General features: G+C 41.4%; 1 protein-coding gene across 4 annotated transcripts in view; it reads right to left on the minus strand.

Moving 5' to 3' along the window:
- LOC113164381 (NEDD4-like E3 ubiquitin-protein ligase WWP1) overlaps nucleotides 1-5,945 on the minus strand; it is a 40,249-nt gene extending 34,304 nt beyond the window's left edge. The window contains exon 1 of one of the 4 annotated variants that reach the window (XM_026363662.1): nucleotides 5,768-5,945. The gene's annotated coding sequence lies outside the window, so the exon portion shown is untranslated. The other 3 variants (XM_026363664.1, XM_026363666.1, XM_026363665.1) reach the window with 3 other exon arrangements.
- Nucleotides 5,946-16,779: the final 10,834 nt, after the last annotated feature.

Raw genomic sequence — 16,779 nt, forward strand, 5'->3', positions numbered from 1 at the left:
AGGTTCTACAATTTCACATACTTGACAGTTGATACACCAATATATACAGTAGTTCATTCATTTATTCATTCATTAATTCTCATCCGCTTATCCAGGGCCATGTCCAAATAGCGTTCGGGACTCAGACACAGTCTCAGTGTTTAGGTCTAGGCTGAAAACCTATTTATTTAGTCAAGCATTTTGTAAATAGATTTGGGAAGGACTCATGGACGTAGAGCATTATGGTGAACTGGTATGTTTAGATGCTGTCCTCCCAACTCTCACTGATCACTCGGGTTTAATGATGGTGAAGTGTTTGGTTGCTCTACATCCCAGGGAGCCCTCATGTCTGTGTTTCCTTCTGGCCCACCCTTTTAGTTAGGCTGTCATAATTAGTCCTGCCGGAGTCCCTGCTGCACTATTCTACATATACAATCACCTCAAACTTTATCCGACTGTGAATACAACTAACTGCCATCTCTCTCTTTCTCTACCTCTCTATTTCCCTCTTCCTGTCTCTCTGTCGAGCTACACGTCATTCCACCCTCTGCCCTCTGGATCTGTCTGACTCGTCCTGATGCCCAACTCCTGGCTGGAGATCTCATCGCCTGGATCCACCGTCTGCCCTATGGGATGCGTTTGGAGACTGGAGTTGGTCACACACTACTATAAAGTCGGTCTTGGCCTCGGCGGACGTCGGCAGCTGTTTCTCGGAGGTCTCGACTCAACGCTCGATAGTCCAGGAATGGAACAAGTCTGCCTGCAATTAGCATTGCAACTAACTAACAATTAACTAACTGGACTCCACATTAACTTAAAGACAATAACTGTTATACTGGACTGCCTGCTGCCTACATAGCATGTAATCACCCATATGAGGATGGGTTCCCTGTTGAGTCTGGTTCCTCTCAAGGTTTCTTCCTGTTGCCTTCTCAGGGAGTTTTTCCTTGCCACCGTCGCCCTCAGCTTGCTCATCAGGGAGAATCTCGTTTCATCATTCATACACATTCACTATTCATGTACTGTTCTTTGGTTGTGTAAAGCTGCTTTGTGACAATGTCAATTATAAAAAGCGCCCTACAAATAAAATTGAATTGAATTTGTAACGTCACCCCACTGCTTGCTTTTCCTGTCCAGTGCATTGAGAAAATGCTTCTTTAAGTATTGTCTGACCTTGTGGCTTCAGTGTTTCAATCACTCTTAGTATTCTATCACAGTTTCTGCTGAGGTGATAAAGTAATCTGCTATTGTTAGCGACAACAGATTATAAAGTATGGCTTGACAAACTTTGCAATAAGTAATCCTTTGATCTGTTTCAGATTTTTAAAGATCAGAATTGCATTTCTGTTTTCTATTTTCACCTTTCAGATCCATTAACATAATGTTATGCTATCTGGCTAGCTAGTGAACTTTATGGGTTAGGGTTACCATTGTCCATGCGAATGCACACTATACACGTCAGGACCTCATATATATCGGACAACAGAATCAGATGACGGTAGCTGAGACCTTCCAACACACATACAATATCCCTGACGAGATAGCGAGAGCAGCGGGTTCTCCGTGGATTGTTGTGGGCTCTGGGAGACGGCGCAGACGGAGAAGGGAGAGGTAGCAAAAACGGGGCTGCAGGTTCTGCATCGGGATTGTGACTGTGGAAAAAAACATCAGGGTCTTTCCTAACAAGAAACCCTGGATGACCAACCAGGTCCGCAGACTCCTCAAAGCTCGCGATGCTGCCTTCAGGTCAGGCGACAGAACTCTGTACAGAACTGCTCGGACAGACCTAAAAAAAGGAATTAATAAAGCCAAGACGGACTATAAGAGGAGATTGGAGTCCCATCTGTACAGCAACAACACAAGGGTGGTGTGGCAGGGCGTTCATGCCATCACAAATTACAGAGGCTGTGAGGGATCAACAGAGGACCTGGATGTGCCGCTGGCAGAGGAGCTGAATAGCTTCTTTGCCCGCTTTGAAACGGAGCATCAGCACATATCTGTCCCAGCCCTATTACCGCTCCCACCTCCATCTGGTTCCGGCACCGGGTGCTCCTAGCAGTGAACCCCAGGAAGGCTGCTGGCCCAGATAGTGTACCTGGCAAGGTCCTAAGGACATGTGCCCCCCCCCCAACTCACCTTCATCTTCACCACAATCTTCAACTGCTAATTAGCACAGGCAGTCATCCCATCCTGTCTAAAATCCGCAACAATCATCCCGGTAACAAAAAAGTCTCCCGTCACCAGCCTGAACGATTACCGACCTGTGGCTCTCACTCATGAGAGTGCTTTGAGAGGCTGGTTCTCAGACATATTAAAGGCTACCTCCCACCAGACTTCGACCCACACCAGTTCGCATATCGCACCAACAGATCCACAGAGGATGCCATCGCCCTAGCCCTCTACGCTGTACTAGGACACCTGGAGCAGCAGCAGAGCTATGTGCGGACTTCAGCTCAGCCTTCAATACAATCATTCCTGACATACTCATCAGGAAACTGGATATTCTTGGCTTCCCCCTACTTACATGTGTCTGGTTAAAAGACTTCCTTACGAACCGGTCCTAGACTGTGAGACTTGGCCCCCCACCTGTCCTCCACCCGCACACTGAGCATTGGCTCCCCACAGGGGAGGGCTGCGTGCTGAGCCCCTTCCTGTACTCTACACCCAGGACTGTAGTCCGTCCCACGACAGAAACCTCATAGTGAAGTTTGCTGATGATACCAGAGTGGTCGGACTCATTTCGGGGGGTGATGAAGCAGCATACAGAGAGGAGGTCCTGAAGCTGGAAACTTGGTGCTCAGAGAATAACCTAGCCCTGAACACCAAGAAAACCAAAGAGATCATTGGCGAGATCAGGAGGAACAGCACTGAGCTAACCCCTCTCTACATCAGTGGCGAGTGCGTGGAGAGGGTCTATACTTTCCGGTTTCCCGGGTTCCTCATCTCTGATGACATCTCATGGACAGAGAACATCAAAGCAACCATCAAGAAGGCCCAGCAGAGACTCCACTTCCTGAGAGTCCTCAGGAAGCACAACCTGGCCCCCAGCCTGCTGCTGACCTTCTACCGCGCGTCCATCGAGAGTCTGCTGACTTACTGCATCACAGTATGGTACAGGAGTTGCACTATAGCAGACAGAGGGAGGCTTCAGAGAGTAGTTAAATCAGCACAAAAGATCATAGGCTGCCCTCTCCCCTCCCTGTCGGACATTTATACCTCCCACTATCGTTAAGGACAGTTCCCATACAGCTTCTGGACTGTTCAACCTGTTAGCCTCAGGAAGGCGCTACAGAGCGAGGACAAATAGACAATTTTCCACCTGCATATGTATATATGACTGTTACCTTTTTCGTGTACCCTACCTCATTTGACTTGCACTATTATACAATTCATCTCTTCTGCTGCTACAATTATTGCCCTGCTGCTATTGTTATTATTCTTATTGTCATTTGTTATTTACATTGTAGATATATTTATGCATGTTTGCACCAACAGTGAGATGCTTTTAATCTCATTGTACATGAATATAATGTATATTGTATACGTGCACAGTGACAATAAAAAGGCATTCTATTCTATTTTATCCATCATGTTGTTGTAACCTTTCTCTAAACATGATGTTTGATATGTTTCATAGCATTTCTAATGGCAAACAATATTATACAATTTCCTGCTAATTGAATATTACAGCTATGTGACCATATGGCACCATATATGAAACGTTCCTAGTGCAGGAAATTACAATAAGAATACAGCCCAGCACTTATGTACACTGAGACATACATACAGATTGCCTGCCGTGCAATACATCTGGGGTGACCGTGTTGTTGGGGGGTATTTGCTGACAAGAGTAGGACTCAACTCATCTTTTAAAAACACACCAAATGTGCACAAAATCAGACACAACAAAGCCTTGGTCACAGAAAAAAGGATAAGACAAAGATATAACATATTCTAGACTTGTTTTGTAGTCTTAGTCTTCTCTTTCTGTTTAAATCAAAACATATAAATTCCAAGATACAGAGTATATTTGGACTTCAATTAATTATTTGTGATAAATGCTTAGTTTAACCAAGGTAGTAAGACAGTAAATGGGCTTTTCATTTCTTGTATACTGTACAGTAAAGGTTCCTAAATAGTAAAATGAATAACAATCTCTAATCCAATCCTCTAATCTCCTTTATCTCAGCAACAATCAGGAGTCCTTTTTAATGCTTACAACTTTTCTTTATCTTGGCATGGCACGCTAGCTTCACACAGTGACGGCAGGCTACAACTCCTGCTTTCCCCACAGCTGCTTTCTTGCTTTTCAAAGGTCAATGTGCAAATGCACACGCGCGTGCGCTTGTGTGTGTGACAGAGAGGGAGAAACAAACATTTCACATGCATTTCGAAGCTGAGCATCAAAAGTTTCTGCTCAAATGACAGCCTCCTCTAAGTAATTCCCTCCCAACGTGGTACTAATATATACACTATGTGACAGCCTGAGCTACCAAAGTAGTGCTTATAGCTCAGAGAGGACAGGCTGCTCACTAATGGTCCTAAAATACAATAGCTAAGATTGTAAAGGAAATCTTCATGAGCCAGTGAAACAAATAAAATTCCAGTTCGACCATTTTATTTAATCTATCCAGAAAAAAAGAGCAATAGAAGAAAACTTGGCTCAGTTTAATCCAACCTAACTATATTAATCATATGGCACACTCTGTTCCAAATTCTAGCCATCACTTTTTTCTTGTCTTATCTTTCTGATACAAGTCCAAGTTCAAATGTTGCGTTGTCTTTCCAATAAATGTCCCAAGAATGGTACAAATATATAGTATTAAACATAAGTTTCTCATATCAAGCTCATACCTTAGGTCATAACATATAACCTAAGACCTGGGTCTTCGGTCAAGTATTAGGAATTGATGGAAATAAAAACACTTTGACACTAAAATTTAGTACCATAAAAAAACGAGGCGTATGCTAAGTTAAACTGCTCGTCTTGTTGAGCGTGATCACAACATGAACTCGGACATAGATAACTGGCACCAGCTAACTTTGGATAATCTACTGACGTGCTGACATTAGTTAGTAACAGAGAACTTAACTGGTAATGACATACCTGCGTACATCTATCCTCTAAAAATCTTAATTAGCCTTAATGTTTAGTAAATCTGTGATGGCACCAGATATTTCATATACGGTGTGTATCTGTCAAACAAGACTGGTTAATGGCATGTAAGTTAGCTATGTAGCCATGTAGCTAGCCACAAGCACTAGTCTACAAACGAAAGCTAAAGCTAAAGACAACTCGCTAAGCTATCAATAAGCTAGCTAGCCAGCTAACGTTACAGAAGACAACCCCCAAATTTGAGGTGTTTGTTGGACGTAAGGTTAATAACAGAAATGATAACTGTCTAGCCTTCAAACTAACGTTACGATTTTTAACCGGGCTAACCAGTGAGTACACAAGTGAAACACTAAACACAATGTGTTGGTTTCATCCAGGGTAGCTACAACTTAAAGCAACGACTGAGCAGGCACAGCTAGTTTAGCAGCTAACGTTACAAAGTTAGCCAAGTTAATGTAAACGCTAGTTAATTTTAAATTACTGCCAGCTATTCAGCTTTCAAACTAACTTACTTAGCAGCTGTGCTAGTTGTCCGCCATCACCGAGCCTGGCAAACACTTTGGTTTAATGTGGAAGACAGACTTATCAGGAATTAATTGCTAACATTTTTGACAAGTCGTTGTTAACGTTAAGTCAAGTACCGTTGAGTGACCCGGGCAGCTGTTGTTGTACCTTGTCTGTTGTTCCGCTCCTCTCCTCTTCTCTGCGGTTCTCTAACGCTACGGTTGTCGGTAAAATGCCCTACCGTACAGGCCCCACACTCTGCTACGCTTCTCTTGCCATCTCCGTGCAGAAACCTCCGACCAGCAAAACACTCCGGCGACGGGCGCGCCACCTCAAATCCTGCTATGTAATAACACGGGACAGGAGCTCCCTGTCAATACTCTACATACACTGTAGACAAAATAGACCTGGCACATTTTCATTGTGTGTTTGTTTTTGTTTATGTATCTTGATTAATCGCAGCCTGGGGTCACAAGGACACAGTCACAAACCAAATAGTTATTTTATGCGTAAGTGTGTTCATCATGTGGCTGTTTTCCTGAATTTGTTTTTTCTCATTATAAAATATTGAATACTAACACTTCTACACCTTCTCCATTTCTTTCTGGCACACTGCATTCAGTAAAGGAGCACTCCATGTATCCACAAACTATTTGTTACAGGTGAGCCACAAGTGCTTAATGTACTTTCAAAGCAACAATCTGATTCTTCTCCATAAGTTCCTGTTTTTAGTATAGATATATACAGTATATTAGTATTATACAGTATATTGCTAATTTCCCTTGTCTACCCAACTGTATAATCTCTATAACTAAAGTGAACTGGGTTTGTACTTGAGTAACTAAATTAAATAAATGATTGCAGACTCAATCATATCAATTAACAATATTAATTAATAACAGAGCCTATGCTGCAATTGAACATAACCATCATTAGTGGGTGAGTGAATGATGCACTACATCCTGTGGATTCCAGCTCAGCATTAAACACAATCATTTTTGATAGTCTCAGGTCTAAACTCTCCCAGCTCACTGTGCCTGCCTCCACCTGTTAGTGGATCAAAAACATCCTGACTGATCAGAAGCAGCAGGTGATACTAGGGGACAACACATCCAGCACAATGACAGTCAGTACAGGTGCCCCACAGGGATCTGTGATCTCTGTGACTGTATGTCCATTGACACATCTCCTATACTCCTAAAATTTGTAAATGACACATGTCACTGGATGCATCTAACATAATGATAAATCTGCATACAGACAGGAAGTTGAATGTTTGGCCCCCTAGTGCAGCCAAAACAACAAAGACAGTGGACTTAACTATAATTAACAATAACCATACTTCTATGTTACTGAACAGCAGTATGTCAGCAGTGGAATCCTTCATGTTTCTGGCCTTTAAAATCTCCCTGGACCTGTGATGGAAATACAATTTCAGCACAATTATCAAAAGAGTCCAGCAGAGGATGTACTTCCTGCGTCAGCACAGGAAGTTTAACCTGTCTAGAACTGCTGATCCAGTTCTACACTGCACTGTCTGGTCTTGCTGGACCAAACAAAACAAACAGAGACTACAGACAACAGTCAGGGCTGTAGAAAAGATTATTGGTGGCAACCTGCCCATTATCCAGCACATGTACAATCCAGAGTCAGGAAATGTGCAGGCGAAAGTACTGCAGAGCCCAAACAGCCTGACTACAACTTATTCCAAGTCCTTACCCCGAGTTGGCACTATAGAACACTTTACACCGAAACAAACAGATAAAGAAACACTATGATGCTAATACATGATTATGATTATAATGCTAATACACCCAACAAGTCCCACCAGTAAATCTAATTATTATATCTTGTATCTGTTTGAAATCAGCAGTACGCCATGCTATTTTATCTGTTGACGACAAATCTGACACATTTGTTTGTGCTTTTGTAGGAATGATGATGATGATCACTGAGATTCAGTTAAACTCGATTTGATCCCTCCATTTAATGATGATGGTTGTTTGATTGTTTAGAATATGTCAGGATGTCTATATCCGGAAAAACTGGAACTGCTTTCCAGTATATGACTAATTAATTATCTTTCTTGTATTGTTTATGTGATCCTAATATGATCAGGGCTCCCCCTGATCAGGAGTGTTGTAGAAATGTTATTTTTCTGTTAAAGTGTGATAAGGGTTCATGTATTCTTCATGTATTTTACATACATTGGAACTTTCTTCTTTATCTGAATCGATCTCTAAAGGAGCAGATATGTTTAGGGTAGAGACACCCTTGAACATGGAGAGGCAGATGTGTGAGACAGTGCAGAATGACTCTGACTCTGACCATGAGGATAGTAAGGATCTGAAGCGACATATTCTCTTGTTCTATTGTCCATGTTTGTTTGTTCTTGTTCTGTGACCTGGATGAACCTTTCTTTAACGTTTACTTTACAAAAGTACAAAGATCCACCTGAGCTCATTTTAAATGGATTGAAGGGTAGTGCTAACATGTTCTGTAGTGAGACAAGTAGACTAAAAGAGCATTCAGACTGTTATTAGTCCAAAGGTCCAAAAGCCAGCATCTATAATCATGTTGTCTGTGTATGGATCAGTATGGATGTCTTGCATATCTGTCCATCACCACAGAGGTGCATATTGGGGCAGCAGTAGCTCAGTTGGTAGAGCTGTCATCTAGAACCCCCAGGGCTAGTGGTTCGATTCCTCGCTCCTCCTGGCTACCTGTCAAGGTGACGCAGAAGAACCCTGTAACTGTGCTATAATTATTGTACTGTCTAGCAGCTGTCCAACCCCAATTTTCCCCCAGGAGATGACTTGATGACTGACCTGCCTGCAGTACACATCTGTCTCCTATTAAAAACATATGGTGCGTTGTGAAGTGAAGACTCCGATAGCAGAGACCACACACTGATGAACAGCTGAAGTCGTGAATTCAGGAAGAATTTTCAAATATTTCACTTGGAAAACTGCAACAATTAGTATCATCAGTTCCCAAACCATTTAAAAAGTGTCATTAAAAGGAAATGATGTAACAGTATTAAACATGATGCTCTACCATGTTTCTATGAGTGTGTTGCAACATGAAACTCTAAATAAATTAAAAAGTGCAATGAAATCAGTCAAAACAAATAAATAAACCATTTTATAGAGTTTACTGGGCAGGTAAAGGGACTCAATAACTTCTGTAGCCAACATATGGTGGACATTAGAACATAACCACCTGTTTGTGCTGAATGTGTTTGTGCACATAAACTTCTGATACGTTTAGCAGATATATTGTTATATCTGTAAGAATTCCATACATTGAGCTTCTTAGCCAGTATTCATAACACCTTCCACCGCAATTTGTGATCAACAACTAATTGGCAAATAAGTGAAACGTGAGGAATATGTGGTTGAAGTGTATTCACCTTGGCAAGTCTAAATATCCCATGATGAAGTTGTGAAATCTGCGAATGTTGTGATGGCGTAAAAAGAAATTGAAAAGAAGAAAAAATTTAACTTGGACATTGATGAATCCCATTTAATTTTCTTGTGGCACAAAGTGTTGCAACTTTTGGTCGTGCATTATGAAATACTTATGTTTCACCAAAGTAAGATACAGTTAACACATGAGAGCAGCTCCATCCAAAAAGTCATGTATTAAGAGTAAGAATTGGAGCATACAGAAGCTCTGATGATGCACAGGATATATGAGGAAGAGATGCAGCTATAGGGTGCAAAAGTGTGGACTGATTCATTAGGAAATGATGCACCATCTTGCCTTTTTTTTCAATTTCTCAATCCATTCATTAAACAGCACCTGTTGTATTTGGTTTCATGTTGGGTCACTGTGCTTCCTCTCACTGAGTTTTATAAGCTGCTTTCATACATGCACTGGAACCCTGAACTTCCCCCGACTCCAAACTGTATTCATCCCAAAGATGACTCAGACTTTATCCTGCGAGCCCCCTAGTACAAAGTGCGCATAATGCCAAAGTGAGCCCAGGTGGGAACAGCGAGGAACTTAGCATGTCAGAGTTAAGACCAGGGTCCAGCTGAAGATGAAACACAATCAGTATGGCAACTACGTGCTACCATGATAAATTCTCCTCAGTTTGATAAAAAACATGGACATGACAACTCGAATTACCCTAATGTGTAGCCTAATGTAGCACAATGAAAACCTTTAAGATTCCTATGTTCCTTGCCACAGTACACCTATTGTATTGTGTTGATATGATTTGTGAGATACGATACAATGCAGGGTACCAGCCTCTCATAACTGTGCAAGAGGGAAGCAAAACCACAGGAATTACAAAGAATGTTATAAAGCTCGCTGTGCTTCACAACAAATTGGAATCAAGCTAAACTTCTTTTCCAGAATTGTTTCATCCAGGAATGTTGGCATTTTCCTTCCTGATTTGAGGAGAGACGCTATCCAGAAAAGAACGTGTTATGTGGAAAAACAAAGGCAGCTTGTGTGCTCTTCTCTTCCTCCTTTAGACTTCTTCACACAGCTGGATGCTGATCTTAAGTATTTAAACTTTACAGCATGTCTTTAAAATATAATCATGATTTATATTGTGTGCATGTGTATTTTGTGTCTGTATACAGATACACATACAAGGAACTGAGAGACCAATGTGAACGGATTACATTGATTGTGTCTGTGTCTTGTTTAGTCTTTCATTCATCCAGCAGACACACTAAGATACTGAAGAAACACCAAAGAAATCTTCCTCTTACATGTTTATGATTTTATTATGCTGCACACGGACGCAGAAAACAAAAAAAAAAAAAACGAGCTGTTGTCTGGACTGAAGATTTTTAAATAAAACCATCAGCCCAGTAAAGGTCACAAAGAAATTTCTAAGGCACTGAGATTCCAAAGACCCACAACAGCCATTATCTCCAAAATAAGAAAAACTTTCACATGGGTAAATGTTGGATAATCTATTTGCTTAATTTAATTAGTTAGAAACTAGATGCTGTGTTACTTACATTGCCCTGGTTTCAAATTTAATTTTGTTTAAAGATCTGACACAATTGAAGATAGCTCTGTGAAACTGTGCCTACTGTTCCATCCATGGATGGACTACGATGGTTGTTTTTTTATTTCTGTGGGATCATTTTGTGTATTTTACTGAGCTCTATGACTTTCAAACAAGAAATATTAACTAACTTAGCTTAGCATGTAGATATTGATCTAGGGGCCTACTGACCTTTAGGCCTGTCTGGTAATCCATTCATCTTACTTTATAATGCGTAAGACTGCATCTTGAGGTGGTGAAATAAATTGCTTGAACGAAATCTCTGCTCATTGGTCTGCTGTGTGTGTCTGAGCTTTTTATATATTTTTTTGAGAGTATTGAGTTAGTTTTGTCTCTGATGTTTCATCTCCTTTGTCCTCCGGCAGAAGCAGATTGACTTGAAGAAGCAGCAGTGGCATTTGGTACACGGGTCGCCGCACCCAGGCTTAGGCCAACAGCTCTGTGTAATTTGAGAGCACCTGGGCTTGGCAGGTTTGGATACAACTTTAGAAGGAGAAGGGAGGTCATTTGGAGAAACAGGAACCACCTGCTTCTGAGAGGAGGAGAGAATAGAATGAGAAAAAAGAAAATTAACAACTGAAATGTTGCAGCAATACTGTCTCACCTTGGTACATCTGAACAGCAATGTTTCAAAAGTGGAAGAGACACCATCTGCATTCCTGCAACTTACCAGCACTTGAAGCTTCTGTCGTCATGCTGTTGTCTCCTTACAAACAATGGTCTCTGTCTGACTTGGTTCGAAGACCCTGTTGAAACAACATCGACACCATGAGTGCTTGTGAGATAAATTCCACCAGACACCTCTGCTATTAGTGCAGGAAATTAATTAAGTACATTTAAACAGATCCAGTTGAGGTACTGGTAGTTCACTTAAATATCTGCATTTTATGTCAGTTTTACCCCAATATTCTACTTTTAACTTTTTTTCACAGCTTTAATGACTAGTTATTTTGCAGCTGCACAAAATCAAATCAGTGATGATACATTGTTTCGTAATAATAACGTGTCACCACTTGGGTGAAGAGAGGGGCTAAGCTGTTAACCACCACCTGATAGTGAGCTGGAGCCGGTGGCGGACAAACTCAGCAGACCAAAATTGTGAGGGTCTGTTGGGAATGTCTGGCAGAATCCCCTGTCAGGGGGGCCTTCAACACCTATCTCCAGGAGAGCTTTAAACAGATCCTGATGGAGGTTGTGGACATTGAGTCCGAGTGGACCGTGTTCTCTGCCTCTGTCGTCAATGTGACTGTTCGGAGCTGTGGTTATTAGGTCTATGGTTCCAGTCGTGGCGGGAACCGCTGAACCCAGTGGTGTACACCGGAAGTAAGGGATCTTATCCTGGTTGGCTTGTGGGACTCCGGAGGCAGCTGATGGGTGTTGGCAGCCCAAATGCCCTGCAGCCTGGGCGGTAGTGAAGGCAAAAACTTTTGGGAGTTCATCCAGGCCAGGACTGAGGAGGACTATCACTATCAGAAGCAGAGCCTGAGGACTTGGAGGAGGGTTCGTCCATCACCAGGGCTGAAGTCACTGAGGTAGTCAGTAAGCTCCTCGGTGGCTCGCGGGTGGATGAGATTCACCCTAAGTACCTTAAGTCTCTGGATGTTGTGGCGCTGTCTTGGCTGACACACCTACACACCTACACCAACAGTACCAGCAGACCAGGGTGATGGGACCTCTTTTCAAGAAAAGGGACCGGAGGCTGTGTATCGGTGTATCGGTGTATCACACTCTTTAACCTATGTTAAAGGAGTTTGCCCAACCAGCCACAGGTGCTTTTTGAACTTGGAGAAGGCGTTCAACTCTGTTCCTCATTGGAGTGCGAAGTCCGACCCTCTGTTAAGGGCCGACCAGTCCCTGTACGACTAAAGCAGGAGTTTGGTTCACATTGCTGGCAGTAAGTGAGACCTCTTTCAATTCAAGTCAATTCAATTTTATTTGTAGAGCGCTTTTTACAATTGACATTGTCACAAAGCAGCTTTACACAACCAAAGAACAGGACATGACATGTTCAGACCTCTTCCCAGTGCATGTTGGACTCCAACAGGACTGCCCTTTGTCACTGTTTCTTTTCATAACTTTTATGGACAGAATTTCTAGGCACAGCCAGGGGCTGGAGGCAGTCTGATATGGGGACCAAAGGATTTCATCACCGCTTTTTGCAGATGATGTTGTTCTGCTGGACTTATCAGGTCAAGACATTCAGTGTGTACTGGGGCAGTTTGCAGCCGAATGTAAAGCGGCTGGGATGAGAATCAGCAGAGCCAAGTCTGAGGCCATGGTTCTTGACTGAAAAAAGGTGACTTACCTTCTCCAGGTTGGAGGAGAGATCCTGCCTCAAGTGGAGAAGTTTAAGTATCTTGGGGTCTTCAAAGAAGGAGTTCTGCCAAAAAGCGAAGGTCTAAATTTACCAGTTAATCTATGTCTCTCAACTGGCCTAGGAACACCTTGGTATTCCCCAGGAGGAGCTGGAGGAGTTGTCTGGGAAGGGGGAAGATAGTATCAATCCACTCTGCTCCAACTATCCTCCCTCTCTATGCTCTGCCACCCTCTTTTACCACCTGCTACGCTCTTGTACCTCAGCCACCTCTGTCTGCTAGACACTGCATTATGTCTAACCTTCTGTCACAATTAGCCCCATTTTGCATCTTTCACAGAGGTACATATCTGTTATTTCTCCATTATCCATAGTACAATGTAGCAATAATGTTGAAAATATAAAGAGATTGAAGATTAAAGATTGAAACTAATTTCAAATTACAAATTATTCAAATTGTACAAATAGAATACTAATGTGTTATTTGCAGCTACCATCAATGTTTGAATTGTATAAATTTTAACCAGTGTGCATAGCCTAGAATTTTAATGTATGGAATATGTAACTAAAGCTGTCAATTGAATGTATCTACAATGATGTAGAGTAGAAAAATAAAACAGCATAAAATGTTATGTACATAAAATGTAAACTTGTACTTGGATTTGCGCTGCAACTTCCACCACCTCTTGAATGTTGGAGTAAAATATAAGAGAGAGAAACCCTGGTCAGGACATCACACAGTAAGTACATTATTAGTTAATGTTTCCTCCTTAAGTATTCAAAAAGCAAGGCCAATTTATTTGTGTTGGCTGCACTCTAATAACATTTGGGTATGATATCAAGTGTTTCTTGTTACCCAGTTGTGTCCTGTGAGATTGTTCTTGCTCCTAATGTTTACTCTTGGTTTCAGTATCGGCTTTTACCTGTGTAGAGTGTGTTTGTTGTTAAAAAGGATAAATCCACATGAACTCTACAGAGCAAAGGCCACACACAGGATGCAAAAGGTCATCGGTAGTAAGAATCACAAAGCATGGTTGAAATTTGCAGAGGTGAATCACAAAAGGTCTGGAACTAAGTTTTATAGACTGATGAGATAATGAAACTTCCCACAGGTGGCCAGTTTTAAAAAGGTGACAGAGGTGCCTGAAGGCTTTGCCGCCACTTGTCAGGGTTCACCATTAAACTCTAATTTACTACATAATTCTACTGATGTTCTGTGTTTTGGATTGGATTGGTGTAACAGATGCTGTGCCTCCCTCTACCAAATCATGCTATGCCAATCAAACACCAGTGCTGCCTGACATTTCTGGGTTTCCTTTCAAAGCCTTCAAATGTTATCCTTTTACTTTGACAAAGGAGTGATAAATCTGATGTGGAATATGCTGCTGCCTAGTATTTCCGTCATCCCAACCCCATTTTCTTTCTAAACTCACAGCATATGCACAGCACAGGAGGAGCAACACCTCAGGACCTAATTCAGCCGTGTACCTTCATCTAAAGGACAAAGGACACTCAAACGGGAACAATGAAGTTTGCATATAGGACAGAGAAGACAAGTAGTTGGAGAGAGGTGTAAGGGAAGCCTTGTATGTCCAAATCAACACCCCCTCACAAAACAGAGGTAATTAATTTTGAATGTGCCAAGCAGCATGTACACTGCTAAAGTCTGTGGAAATATTATGTGGAGTAAGTAGATGAATTATGACAGGCAACGTGGTGCCTGTGGAGGCTTCAGTTAGAGAATTAGGACTTCAGGTCGGATATTACCAACAGATTGCCTTACTATCTGTTTGCGTCTTTAAGGTGAACATATGTTTAGTCATAGCCTTATATTGGCATTTTGAAAAGATACACATATGGTATAGTTTTTTAAAGATGCCAAATAAGTGCCATAGGACACAGACAGACACAGGACATAGACCACTCAAGGACTGTGTGATGATTCAGTATTACCATCACATCACTCTGTGCCAAATCACAAACTGTCAATAATCTGTATGAGGTGATCTACACTTCAATTCTAAGCTCAGCTGTGGTTAAGTGATTCCAAACAACCCTACAAATAGCTCACATAGATCATGAAATCCTTTTTATAAAATCTATTAAATGGCAGTGTCCATGTTTACAGATGATGTACTGCGCCATGTGTGTTATTAAGAAAGGGCTAAAGTAGCATAGCCTATATGTACCTGTTTCATTTAGTATGTGCTATTTATATTTAACTAAACTAGAAATAACCAGTTTGTTCTTCGAGAAATCAGTATCTTATTTTACCAGACTGTGAAGAGATGAATATTGTTTGAGTCCATCCTCCAATCATTTACATTTGTGTGTATGTCAGTTTTTGAATGATGATATGTTTGTTTTCTTAAACACAACAACAACAACAACAACAACAACAACACAACAGTAAATAAGAAACTACACACTCACCTGCGCTGCTGCTCCACACACTGTTGCGCTCGGCTTGGGCCTGCATGCGAGTAAAGAGTCCGACACTGAGTGAGACCAGATGCACAATGCACAAACACATGACTGCAAACTTGATCATCCTGATTGTGAGCAGCTCCCTCTCCTCTGAGACCGTACAGTGTCTCACTGTGAAGTGTTCTTCTCTGTGGAGGCAGCCTGTACTCATGCTCCTCTTTGTCTGCCCGTCTCTCAGCAGTGTCAACACCAGTGAACACCACTGAATTTGAGTTCATTGGTTTTAAGGTAATTCAGAGTTTCTGTGTTGCAGAGAGACTGCTGGCTATGATCTTATATTCTTTCTAACATGCTTTAATTCCTTTATACCATGTTTAAACAGGACAACATAAAACAACATTAAACAACATACAGAGTATACTACATCCTTGTATTCATGTGAATTCCTGTCCTAAAAAACTGAAGGAGCTACAGTATAAGTAGAAGTAACGGCTTTAATTCTTTGTTCAAGTTGGACTACAAAAGTACAGGCTCTAAAATTGACTTTAGGTACAAACGTACAAGTAGTCCACCGGGAAAACATGTATTTAAAAAGTAGGGAATTTTCATGGGTAATCATTTTATAGCAATTTATTAAAATATATAAAAATAAGCAACAAGCAGCTTTGTGTTTGAACAAGCACAGTCAGTGAAAATGAAGATGACTGTAACCGGCTGCCAGTTACATCAAAATGTGGAAGCTGATTTTGTTTTGGGTTTAGAATCTTGTACCTAAAGCTTGACTTATTTACCGCCTCTAAAAAATCAACACATTTCACTGCCTTAGCACTAATGTTAAAGAGATCATCCTCACAGGGATGTTCCAGCTTGTGTTCACGTTTGATAATATGATACAGAATCTTTCTTGTCTAATCCATTTTGGACTTGATCTGGATTCTTTTTCAAAGGTTTGCACAGTCGTCCTCTTGGACTCAGTGCCAAACTGATTAAAGTTTGGCATTCAGAGGTCAAAGGACAAGGTCACGGCAACCTCCGGTATATCTTGTATTGTGAATATCATAGCAGAGGAATGACTTGAGGGAATTTCTCTCATGAACTAACTGGGTGACTATGAAAACCACCTGCCTAGACAGGTGTTTAGGTGAGTCACTTTAAATTCTCTTTGCTTTTCAGAAAAGCATTTCAAACAGATGTGTCTGTTGCATCATATTCTCCGGAGGTACCATGAAGTCTTAACACCATAACACTTTTATTTGCTCAGTTCTTGCAGAAGAAACTTCTCTTTGTCAAAGCCAAATGTGAACCAGATGCTTGTTTCCAAATGTGAGCATCCTAGAAACATTCTAATTAGCAACTGTTAGCACAACAAGAAGCAAAACTAAGATGGTGAACATTACACCTGCC

Source organism: Anabas testudineus, chromosome 2 (genome assembly GCF_900324465.2).
Source record: "Anabas testudineus chromosome 2, fAnaTes1.2, whole genome shotgun sequence".
Taxonomy (NCBI): domain Eukaryota; kingdom Metazoa; phylum Chordata; class Actinopteri; order Anabantiformes; family Anabantidae; genus Anabas; species Anabas testudineus.